This window comes from Chenopodium quinoa, unplaced genomic scaffold (genome assembly GCF_001683475.1).
Source record: "Chenopodium quinoa cultivar QQ74 unplaced genomic scaffold, ASM168347v1, whole genome shotgun sequence".
In the NCBI taxonomy this organism is placed as follows: domain Eukaryota; kingdom Viridiplantae; phylum Streptophyta; class Magnoliopsida; order Caryophyllales; family Amaranthaceae; genus Chenopodium; species Chenopodium quinoa.
Window position 1 is genome coordinate 4203165 of NW_018745286.1, and position 13527 is coordinate 4216691.

The following is a 13527-nucleotide window of genomic DNA, read 5'->3' on the forward strand; positions in this document are numbered from 1 at the left end:
GTATGAATAATAATCTTACTCGAGTGTTTCTAAGTCTAGTGTCTCTTGTTACTCCTATGAACCCTTTCTTTCAAAATATTTGACGCAATTTTATATTCTCTCGTCCCATAATTAAGTGTCCGTTTTTAATATTTCACAAAAATTAAGAAAAGTGTAAAATCATGTGGGTATGTAGTAATGAGAATAGTTACAAAGAATCAAATTGTATTATACGGAATATTTTACTCCGTATTTTTTAGTGAATACAATAATATAAAAACATACACTAAAGTAATAAAGACTAGCTCAACATATAAATTAAAATAAGTAATTAATATAATGACTAGTATAATACTATAGTATTTAACACTAACAATATATATTGATTAGATTGTCTAACAAGTAGGGCTAAGCAAAATTATCTGAAAATCCTAATCGAAAATTAAGGTACCCGTCTCAATAACCACAACAATTCGGGTACTCGATCCGATAATTTATTATTGGGTACGGTTATTGGGCTTCATTTTAAAATTAACGGTTATCCGATCCGATAAGCAATTTTTTTTTCCTACTTAAATCTATTTATCCAAAATCTAAACTCTTACTTTACATCGTAATCACTTCATAATTTAAATGATTAGTAATTATTAGGGGTGAACATGAGATAGGTTCCCGCACTGTTACACTATCGGTTCGGATACCCGATAACCAATAACACTAAAAATGATATCCATTATCCGAACTTCGGGTACCCGAATTTTAGGAACGGTTATCGGGTATCTAATATGATATCCAATAATGAAAATTTAGACTTTATAATATAGTTATTATGATATCATTCAACAATAATATCACATGATCATGACCAAATTACTAATAATTACTAGGGGTGAGCAAATTGGGTAACCGGTCAAAATTTTAGGACCCGGACCCGAAATTGGTTGGGACGAGGTCCTAAATCCGGAACCGGAATTGGAATTTGTTAAATCCGGTCCTAAAATTTAGGACTTAGAATTGGAATCACTGGATACCGATTTCGGTTTTGGGTACTCACTTATGTATATAATGGGCGAATGGTATACATAAAACCTAACGATCAATCATCAACACCAAACAAAAAAAATCACAAAATACAAACCCAAAAAGAGTCGCAAATTTGTAAAAACAACAATTGAATTTAAATTGAAGCAATCAGTCAAAATCTAATCTAATAACAAGTCATTAACATTAAAAAATCACAAAATACAAACCCTAAACAAGTCGCAAATGCTTAATAATAAAATTCACCAGGAAAATCCAAAACACAACAATTGTACATGGAAACAATTAAATCAAAATCAAAATAAAAAATGAAATAGCACTAACCGTGAAAAACTGATAGATCGAAATTCGTGAGGTTGTGTGATTTGATGAGAATGAAGAAGATTATCTCTCTCTAAAATGCGGAAGTTTGTGGAAAACTTGAAATTGTGGTTGGGGATAGCCTTATAAGGCGCAGGAAGGTTCTGGAGAATGCTGATTCAGATGTTATTTTTTTTATTTACTCCTATTTTTTATTCCGCTTCATAAAGGTGGTACCGCTAATAGCAAATAATTGAGTTCGTATTATTTTACACACACGTTAATAGTTGGTATTATTTTAAGCCAATTTTTCTAAAAATAATCGAAAGTTGTGATTATTTTGAGCAAATGAGGCAAAATACGAATTATTCTGAGCAATTTTTTCAAAAAAAAACTTTTTTTTTTTTTTCATAAAATTGGGTTCGCACTTAAACCTACCCTAAATACGCCTCTGGCTGCAGCCTTCCCTCTCTTTCTCCTCCATTGAAGCATACTCTGAAATTCTCCATTGAAGCGGCTTCTGAGCTTTCTCCCCTCCATTGAAGTAGCTTCTGAAACAAGGTACTTTCCTTTTAATTATCGAATATCAATTGTTTAATTCCACACTTTCGTTAATTTAATTTTCAATATACTCAATTTAGGGTTCAGATGATTGATCTATTGTAAGGGCGGAGCTAGAAGACACTTGTCCCCCCCCATTTTAAAAAAAAAAAATATTTAAAAAAAAAAAAGAAAAAACACGCGCTGTGCTGCTATTCTGCTAAGAGCCTAAGACAGAAAAAAGAAAACAAAAACCAAACCCTAACTTTTCAATTTTCAGTTTCTCTCTCTTCGAAGGCGGAAGGTCTCAAGATCGCCATTGATTCGCCGTCGCCGTTCGCCGTGCGTGGTGTTTCAGGCGAAAGCTCGGCCAGACGCTGCTTCCATTGGCTGCTTCGCAAATCTCAAATCTCAAATTGACAAGTTCTCACTTCGCAAATCTCTAGTTCACTGTTCGCACTTCGCAAATTCAATTGGCCAATTCACCCAAATCAATTAATTAATGGAGGTATGTATTATGTAAATCTGAATTTCATTACTTGTTTAATTGTTTTATAGTTTATACTTTTATTGTGAATTTGTCATTTGTGGGTATTGAATTGATTAATGATTATTGAAGTTTTGAATTTTGGACTGAGTCCGCCGCTCTCGCTCGTCGGCTCCACTCCCGGCACTCCGTCTCAACGGCTAAATCGCTAGACCCAATTCACGGTATGTAAATCTGAATTTAATCTCTGAATTATTAGTTTATTACTTGTTTAATTGTTTTACCGTTATACTTTTATTCAATTATTCTGGGTATTGAAGATTTGAAGTATTGTAATTTTGAAATGTGTTGGTTTATTGTCTTATTGAAATCTCTGAATATTGAAATTTGTTGGTTAATTGGTTTATTACTTGTTTTTTCTTCTGTTTTTGTGAATTTATTGAAATAATGAAATGTATAGTTAATTTTGTGAACTTTTGATTGCATTTTTTTCTCCTGTTTTTGTGAATTTTTTGAAATGTATAGTTGAAGTAGAATTTAAGGATTTATTATTATGTAATGATGTGGAATTGTGTATTGTAGAAATTGATGTATACTTTTCAATTTAATTAGGAAATATCAAAAGATTCACCTAATTCAAACAAATCCAAGGCAACTAGTCAACAACCCGATCTTCGACAATTCTTGTTTAAAAGATTGAAACTCAATGCAAATGAGTCAAATTTAAATATTAGGTATTAACCAATTTGTGTGTTTGATTTTTTTATTTTAGTAAGCTTTTTGTCCAAGTTAAAGCTTTTTGTCCCCCCAAGTTGAAAATCCCGGCTCCGCCACTCATTATTTGTATATAATTACTCGAAGAATTTAAGGTTTGCTAATTAAGTCAAATTTGGTTGCTAAATGTGTTGCAGTCCTCTGCCCATATACAGAAATGCCGCGAACAACCACAATAGAATGCCCAGGTTGCCCACCATTAAGAGCCCTAACTTTCGACGTACTTGGCCTTGTTAAAGGTACTAACTTTAATTTTAATTTATGCTTAATATTACCATACAATTTATTCATTTCATGGGTGTTTTTGTTTTTTTATTTTTTTTAATTTTTGTTGAATAATTTCCTTACAAAATTGTCGCCATTGTTGTTCAGTAATTGAAGCTCGGAGTAAGCTAGATGGAGTTCCTAAGGTTGTAGAGAGGTGGGGTGACCCTGATTCCTCTAAAGCTATCCTTGCCGCTTCTATCAATGACCGAAAATCCAACCTTGTATGTATGAGTTTTCTGTTCCTATGTTTATATTTTTGCTTATGATCTTACTTGTTTGTGTGCGTGTTTTTGTGAAGTTAGTGTATTGTGATGAACTTGTTGTTTTGGTTTATGTACTTTGTTTGCTTAAGTCTAATTTTTTGTGTTATTGCCGGACAACGTCTCCTTAATGCGTTTGAGGACTGTATATTTGTTTCATTAGCTATATTTCTTGATGAAATGGAGTTTTAGCCTCACAGTGCATGTTTGGGATTGTAGTTTAACTATCCCTGTGTTCTATTCACTTAATTTATATAAGTGGAAATAATGTGAACATGAACAGGGCTTCGTTGTTAGAGTATGAGTTCAAATTACATCATCAGTTTGACGGGGAGGGATGGAGCTGTATTCCAGGGGTGTGCCGTGTCATATACTTTTTTGTCTGGTTTAACATGCTCGTATGCCTTAATTTCATAGGAAAAGTTGTTGATTTTGTACATATTATGCTACTGCATTGTATCTATTCAATTGAAAATCTTATAAATATTGTTATTGATTGCTGCAGTTGCTAGCAGTTGCCAGGAAAAATGGTGCAGTAAGTTGCTTGCTTCCCATGTAAACACCAATGTAAATGGTATCATGCGTATCCTGCTTTACGCTCATAGTTTTTGCTGCGTTGTGTACACGGTATTGTACTATTCAGATTGAAGTTTTGAGCCCGGTTACTGGAGAGTTGTGTTTTTCAATTTGCGATGATGGTGATGACACTTCTCCATTAGATGACCCGATTGCTGGATTGCATTTATTTAAAAAGCGGATGGTAGAGTCATCATCAAGGTAGGTCATTTTAACTCTCTTTGTATGACATCAGAAAATAAAAGTTTCTTTTTGGTTTTTAAATTTTGACCTGAGTTAGTAAAGGATACAATGGGGTCACTGTGGTGGTATTAAATTTATCTCTATATGTTTTATGTGTAACTAGGTCGTGCACCTTGCTTTCTTGTACAACTAAAGGGAAAGCAAGCTTGAGGAGAATCGAAGATTTTGATTCACACACTGGTTCTGTTTCTTTTGCTACTCCAGAAACGTGGAGTGTGTGCGGTTCTGGTGAGATTTGCTGCTCCAAAGTACATGCTGATGAAGGCTACTCTGTGTTTGGAGGGTAAGCCTTGTGTATTCAGAACTATATTTCTTAAGAAATTTAAAAATTAAGATCTTTTACTGTTTCATTTCATTTAAATAATGCTGATTTTGTGTTGAATGATATGCTTTAATTTCTGTTATTATGTTTCTTTTTAGGAAAGGCATTGAAATTAACATGTGGGACCTGGAGAAGACTAGTAAGATTTGGAGTGCAAAATCTGTAAGCTAAATAATTTTACTAATTAATTCCTTCCTGAACTGCAATGTGACCTTGTTGTGTTTCACTTTTGTCAAGCAGACATAAATTCTAATTATTGTTGTTATGCTTTTGCAGCCCCAAGCGAATAACCTTGGAATTTTTACGCCAACTTGCTTTACATCTTTGACCTTCCTAAGCAACGATGATCATCGCAAGGTTGTGGTTGGTACCAAAAACCACCAGGTAATATCAGCTGATGGAGATTCTTGTTGTCAGTTGTATGGAGGCAAATGTGGTCCTTTTTAAGACCATGCTTTGTTTTATTAACTTCCTTAGATTTGGGAGATCCTTATATAGCCAGTTTCTTATGAGTGGTGGTGGGGGGGGGGTGGCGGGTAAGGGCGATGTGGAATTTCCTATGTCGTTTTTCCCCTGATGTAAACATGTCTGAGCACATTTGTAATTACATAAGCTATAGATTGCAATCCGCACTATTTCTTCAAAAAAGGTTTTCTCTTTGTTGACTTAGGGTCTGAAATGTCTCGATTTCTATTACTCTGGGAAAAGATGCATGAGCAATGCTCCATATCCTTTCCTAAGATCAGTCTGGGTGCATATTTGAGCAGATGGAGAGTAGCTTTAGTAATTCCCATCTAGGGATGCAAGAACTTTTTCATAGACTCAGCACACGATATGGGTGAAACTGTCTTTGCTTGTTTGAGTGTCACTTTCTATCAGCCACTAGTGGTTTACTCTTGGACATGGTTACTGCATTACTTCATGGATATTTTTATACACCATTATTTATTTAAAGTGTTTGTACCCTGTGGAGACTACCTATTCTCATTGGGGACCTTTCGGAACGTGACCCATCAAATCTCTGGGCATATTCAGGAATCTGCAAATCAAATCCACTTATTTTAGCCTTTTTTCAGAAGTTGATCTAAGTGTTAAATTTTCCTTTTTAAGATAGTTATTCAACTTAATAAGATATTTGCCTCTGGTTACCTTACGTGATAGAAATTTTAATTTTTTTTTTTAAACATGTTTTGATGTATTCGAAAAATAATACGGAGTAATAGATAATAAACTAGCCCAGTTTTTTGAATTTCCAACTGAGTAGTTGTTAAAAACCCATCTGCCTTAGCCCACAAGGAAGTTAAATAAGTCATATTCACTAAAATGCTTCATTAGAAAGATGTAAACATTCCCTTCATCCATTTCCACAGAAAGTACAAATAGCCATTAAAAAATTCTATTCTTTCTCTTCATCTTCTTTTTCTTTGTCATATTTGAGAGTTGTTATTTTTAATCAGTGACTAAAGATACAATTATATTTTGAAGATTTTAGGGAAGCATAATAGCAAGTTTACCTTTTATTTGCATTATTTGTTTACCGAATTTTAGCTTATGCTCACCTTTGTCTGGATAGGTTCGCCTCTACGATACATCATCACAGAGAAGGCCCGTGTTATCAATTGATTTTAGGGAAACACCTATTAAATCTGTTGCAGAAGATTTGGATGGACATACTATATATGTAGGAAATGGTTCTGGTGATCTGGGTTCTTTTGACATTCGTACAGGTAGTGAATTTGAATATCTTGAAATATAATTATCTTGTCTTTTTGACTAAACATAATTATGTATGGTACACCACCCTAATACATTCCCAATAGATATCTGGCCGATCCTTTCTTTGAGTGGTAATTCTTTGCTCATACCTGTGTATCTGAAATGCTATAAACATGTTCAACCAAAACAAAAATGCCATAGAGCTGGAAAATTGGAATCATCTTCTTGCAGAACTTAAGTGCAATATCAATCTTTTTGTCTAACATGAAAAGATCTCTGTTAAACTTCAATAGTTGCAAAATTGCCGTTCTCAGGGCGAAACTGAAATGAAAAGCTAAAAACAGATGAGTGATAATTTCTGGCTTTACACCACTGAAGTTACACAAGTAACACCCAGTTTCATTTTGTGTGAAGTGAATGTGTTTTTTGTGCCATTACTTTGAAGTTTGGCACCTAAGATGGTGATTTTGGATGTGGGGTAAAAATGTTGAATTGGCTTGGCTTAAATTTAAACCATTAAGTACAGAGTATTTATCTTCGGTTCGAATGCAACTTGATGTAATTCTTTAGTATAAGCACATTGCTGGAAATGGCTGGGTGGGTTCCTTCTTCATACATTTTTTAAATGTAACTGATGTGCGTGATTTGAAAGCATGGATCTGCCCTTTCTCCATTTCTCTTGGTTTTTATATTCTGCTTCCTTTCTCCTTTTTGCGTGCTCACTTTTAAGCTGACTCATGCTTCTCAATCTGTGAAGGGTTTTCATTAAATTAGCTTAATAGTGCTGTTTTGTCTATTTTATTAAAAGGGAGTGCTAGAAGATCCAATAGATAGTGTTAAGTGCTCATTTGGTTTGAGAAAAATGTGACAAGATAGTGGAAAAGCTCCAGAGTGCAAAAGTTAGTGTTCACTGGAGGCAGATTTTAAAAGTTCTGGTTTTTCAATTGGGTGTAGATTGAAAAAAAAGAAACCTTTATTAAGTTACGCTGCAATCTGTTATTGGGAGAGAGGGGGGAGGGGGGGGTCAGGTTGGAACAATTCCCCAATATAGGTTTTGTTTCCATATATATATGAAGAACAAACACAACACTCATCCCGGACTCTCTCCATCTACGAACACAATACTTGATAGTTAATAGGACAAGAAGCCTTACTCACTTTCATCACAGCATGTATACATTTACCAATTCCTTGGATGAAATCAAGTTTATTTTCAAAAGCTCTGTTTTCCCTCAAATTTTATACACTTTCACTGTTGCAGTAATCTAAGCACTTTTAATGCTCCAAAGCTTCTTGTCCTTCAAACCTTTCCCAAAAAAGACTCTAGTAAGTATCAATGTCGTTTACTTACTCTTCTAACCTTTAACCAGCCACAAACTTCTGGGATATGTAATTTATTAAATCACAAATACTGAGAATCTGGATCGTAGGGATACATGATGGGAAAAGAATTTAAACACTGATCTTTATGTATTGAAGCTTCTCCATAACGTTCTGTCTTCTTGCTTTGTTTGGGGTCCCTTTTACATAATTCTTATTCTAGGGCAAAAAGTGAAGTGTTAATAGTAGTCAATTAAGTTATATGATTTTGCTTTAATTTTTTTCTTTTTGATTTGAATCTATGACTTCAAATTTTTGATGCTGATGTTAATGTCTTACTACAATGAAGTTTGGTCAGTGTATCAGGCTTTCATTGGAGACTAATCTTTTCTTTATTTATTTATTTATCTATTATGTTGGATTGTGACAAGGAAGTTACTGGGATGCTTCTTGGGAAAGTGTTCTGGTAGTATTCGTTCCATAACAGCACTCTATCATAGCATCATGTGGTAATTACTTAATGATTTATTTTTGTTCATTTATTGATCAAATTATGTCTTAACTTATATATATATATATATATATATATTTATTTATTTATTTTATCATTAATAATTTTCTTTTAGATGTGAAGGGGGTGGGGTTAACTGTTTTTATTTTCATGTATATGTAACAAAAATTTAGCTGAAAGTGAAGGATGAGGTGCCTCTTCATTTTGAATCTAAGATGACCTTTGACTGCTGTTTGCAGAACTTCTCTTATATAATACTTTCCTTTCTGAATCAGGGTTGGACAGTTATGTGCGCTTTTGGGACATTAATTCTAGGCCGCTTCTTTCTGCGGTAAGTTCTTTGTTGCCATTCAAATGATTGTCTTTAGGAGCTTCTGTGACTTATTTCATGCATTACAGATTTTCAACTCTGTATGACGTTTCTAACTATTGCTCCCAGCGGGATCATTCAATTTCTCCATATTCCAATCTGATTTCCCTAAATCCATGCATACATGTTGATGCCTCCCTACGAAAATGCAAGATCTGTAATGTAGTGTGTTTTGGAGGGAAATTAAGCTCAAAGTATAACTGTTGATGTCATTGCTCATAAGATTTGAATTTACTTGCACAACAACTTTTTTTTATCTACTCAAGCAGTCTTGCGTTAAAGATGCTCTATTACTGAAGTTAAATTATGGTTTCTCCATCTTGCGTAGCCTATTATTTCAAGAATACTATGAAAATGTTGGTCATTCATGTGATTTCTGGGGAAATAGTTTTGTAAATACAAATTGGCCGGGGCCCTCTGAAGCTTTAACTTGATTTGGTTCGTCTGAAAGGAATGTGCTATATGCTGAAGGGGCTGATCAACTGCAACTTGAGCAGTTGTGAAACCAATTTGTGCGTACTTTGTCCCTGTGGGAGTGTACTATTTTGTATATAGGCAGAGATTTAAAATTGATATTCTTGTTGTGGTCAATCAAAATGCAACATCAGAATAGCCTTTTCTTCCCCTTGTACTGTAGTAGTGTAAAATAGTTCATAAGTGGATTCATAAGCTGGTTGGTTAGATTGACTTGTGCCTGAAAAAGTATGATTATCTTATCATGGTGATCAAATGTTGCCTATTGAAAACTATAATTCAGATTTAGCACCAATTTTTAATTAATTGCACCTTAAATGTTCAAATGGGCTTCTGAATGTTTGTGGTGGTGATGTAAAAAAGACTAGTACGTTTGTTTATCAAGTTGATACTTTTATAGTGCTTGTTCTTTTGCATATTTTTCATTTCTTGCTGCCTTTTATGAAAATAATTATGTAGCAAACTTACACAAGTATTCTTACCAGAATGTTTAGCTTTCAAGAAAGTGTTAATATAGCAGTTGCAATTATGATTGCATCTAGCTACGCAGTTGTTTTTCTGCGCTATACTACACATCATGTCCTAATAAATTGTGAAATAGAGAAAGAACTTCTGTAGCACCTTTACCAGGTTGATTGTATTGCATTGCGATGATTCTTTTTTCAAGTTTAAACCATCGCCAACTTCTATATTTGCCACATATCTGAAACATTGTTTTTCATCTGTAATGCTGGTGCAGGTGTTTTTAAAGCAACCTTCTTGGCGTCTTATAGTTGTCAGAGCCGGTGTTCTCATAAGAGTCATGAACCAGTCTCAGTCCCAGTCTGGACCTGTTAGAGGAGAGATCTATTCTAGGTTTATTGCAGAATTGTACATGTATACAAATCTAGATATTGAGATAGTGATATTGATTCACATAAGGATACATAAATTATTCCATTTCTTTCGTTGCTATAGCCTCATTAGAAAATCTCCTTTAAATTCTATTTTCAATATATTGGTGAACCGATTAGTAATGAAGTGAAATGATTATTTTATATGTGCAATTATGGTCTGTTTGATAGATAATAAAGAGTAAAAAGGCTTCTAAAGAAAACCTCTTGGCAAAGTCTGTGGTAGATTGGTAGTACAATTTCACTTTTGTGTATCCCATAAATGTCTCTCTACTACGTGCTTTAGGAAATTCAAGAAAAACACAATTATGCCATGAGATTCACATATTTCTCACAAACTTACATACATATTTATCTGTTACTGTAGTTTTGTTTTTGGTTATTGGTTTTTGTTTGTTTTTTTATTTTTTATATATTTTTTTATAATTATAATTATTTTTATTTTTATTAAAATCCTTGTGAAAGAACTTAATCATGCAGTCCCTCTCCCTTTTGCTTATCTGATGAAATAGTTTGCTTTTCTCCTTATAATTAGATATCCTTTTTGATTAAGTAGTAGTTTGTATTTGTTGAAATAAACTAGTATTCATGGAATGATCAATATTTGGACAGAAACGACAATTGCTATAGATCCACACAAAGATGAGATTCATGTTAGCAATGAGGAGCAATTTCAAAATGAAGAAGACGCACTGCCAGTAAAGAGGAAAAAGGCTTCTAAAGGAAAAATTGAAGCCAAGAAAAAATCCAAGAAAGTGAAGAAAGTTAAGGACGAGGTTCATGTTGAAGAGTAATATCATGGTCCCTAGAAAGATATATTCTAAGATTTTCATACTTTTCAGGTGCATCCATTTTTGCTAGATTACAAATTTTAAGACGTATGAGTCTTTGTAGTAGTTATTTTTTTAAAGTTTATTTATATAATTATGTATTTTTTTTATTAAAGAAAGAACAACTAATGTAATTTGTGTTTTTTAATACACTTTTTTGGTTAAAGAACAACTAATGTAATGAGAGATGATAATACACTTTCACGAGTCAAATTCAGGTGCAATTGTGTAATTTGTGTTTTATAACATTACAAGTGTAAAATGGAGTTTTCTAATTAACAGAAAACTACCTAGAAGTATAAGCCAATTAGACAAATAAATTTAAATAAGAAGCTAAAAGTGAAAAGAATAGACATTAAATAAACATTTATTGTACCGATTTACTTGTGAATTGTTAATACTTAAAAAAAAAGAAGTATATTCAATGTTTATGGATTGCATAAAGCATTATCAGTTTTTTTTTTTAATTTTTTTCTTGGGCAAAAAACTGCTCTATTTATAATAATTGACACACTTTATACGATACGTAGTTTAAGAAAATAATACGGAGTATGTATGAATTAGATTATCCAATGTTTGCTACTGTGTACTACCATTTGCGAAAGTCTTTTAGATTTTGCTTAGGTAGACGTTTGTTGACCAAAGGTTAATACATAAATACCCCTAGCCCCATGACTTGGAATGACAACACTATCTTTATTTTTTAGACAACGGAGTAATAACCAAAATACACTACTACTCATCTCTAGTGGGACCTGCTAGATTTTGACTTTTGAGTAGTCTTACACGAGGTACAAACTACAATAATTAAAATCAAAAGTACAAACACATAAACTAAAATTAAGCTTCTTATTTGGATGGTCAGAGAGATTCATTGATGTACCACCCTTCCTCTTCATACCTGCATGAAAATTGGATTTTATGATAGGATAGGCATGGGTAGGGTGCAAACTCTTGCTTTGTTTTTGAATCCTTTCTCTGATTCTCCTTTTCTGAAGGCTGGAAAATTTGTCTATGGCTTCTAAAGAGCTTTCCTCCTCGACTTACTCTTAAACTCTAGTAGAGGTTGAACGGGTTCTTTGTTAGGAATTGGTAGACTGGTATTCTTCTCTTTCAGACCCTGCACTTGATACTCATCCTTGATATAGATAGATTCTTGCGGCAGGTGGACATGGTTAGTTCAAACATCAACAAAGGTGATTAGGGGATTTTTCCCCAACTAGTCATCATCTGACAAGTGGACCATTCAGGACTTGCCATGTGTCCGCCACATGGACTAATGGGAGCCTGCCACGTGTCAGGCGTTGATCCTTCCACCATGGACCAATTGTGTCACGCCACGTGGCCACCATAAGCCAAACATGCCAAATGGCCACCTAGGCCCAACTGTCAAGGGAAGCCCAGTCAGCCCTAGGTAGACCTAAACCTAGTAATTGGCACGCTTCCCAAGACTATAAATATATTGATTAATCCTCATTTAACGAGGATTCCGCATTAATTACTCTCACTTAGAGAAGTCTAAACACATTGATCACTCCTCCCCTAGAGGAACCAGATCTTCCAACCTTTACGTTTTCGCACTATTTTACTCCTTAAATAAGTACTAACTTGACCGTCGGAGGCAGAACTCCCACCAACAGGAGTCTCCGTTATTTTGCAGGTACAGGCGTGTGGACATCAGAAAACCCCGAAACATTTTGGCGCCGTCTATGGGGAGAGTACTTTCGAGATGGCATCACAGTCTGTACTGGTTCCAAGTGACAAGCGTCCCATGGACGAACCTGAGGTCCACACGGACCATGACACTGATATTGAAGTCGAGGTCGAGACTCATACGGCCTCAGACGGGACCTTAAGGGCCCGACGCACCCGTCCCAAAGAGAGGAGGGAACGGGAGGATTGGCAAACTAGTCCCAGTCAACCAGCCGGTCCACCGCCTGAGCAACAGCAGGCGGCTGAGGGATCTGCTCCCATTACAAGGAATGAACTCATGAACCTCATGAGAGGGTTCAAGGGAGAGATCCAAGAGCTGATTAAGAACAGAACGACAGTCCCACCAAAGGAAAAGTCGGCCAGAAGACTCTCCTGTTCTGGGAGAAAGAAGCCGGTAGGAGATCGAGAGGCGACTTCTTATCCTAAATTCAAGGGTCGGGATCCGCCAGTGATTGATCTTACCAAGATCCGCTTCCCCTCTCCGGGGAAGAGAAAGCCCATCCGCCTTGTCCAGGCGGACGGGTCGAAGAAAACCTATTCAGATGCTCGACTGGTGATAGACCAAAAGAAGAATGTCCGACTATTAGAGTCGGCCTCTACGTCTGATTTTCCAGAAAGTTTACACAATACCTTACTAAGGTAATCTAAATCAAATTATGAGAGCTAGACAGACGGCACCTCCCGTCTGTCCGGACCCCATAAAGACCAGACGGCCCCGTATGTGCCACACTAGCCATACGTGCCGCAACAACAATATTTCTTGCAGCCTCCTCTGTTTGGAGGGCAAACGGCAAGGAATGTCCAACCTTTGGACTGGAAACTGCGGTTGCTTAAACTTGGGGAACAACTGTCAGCCTTCTCCAAGGAAATTATTGAGGCCGTCCAGCTGGCCAAAGTGAAGAATGTGTTGG

The 13527-nt window shown here is 35.2% G+C and overlaps 1 pseudogene; it reads left to right on the forward strand.

Moving 5' to 3' along the window:
• The first annotated feature begins 1890 nt into the window (after positions 1–1890).
• LOC110712024 lies at positions 1891–10429 on the forward strand (annotated as a pseudogene).
• The last annotated feature ends 3098 nt before the right edge of the window (positions 10430–13527 follow it).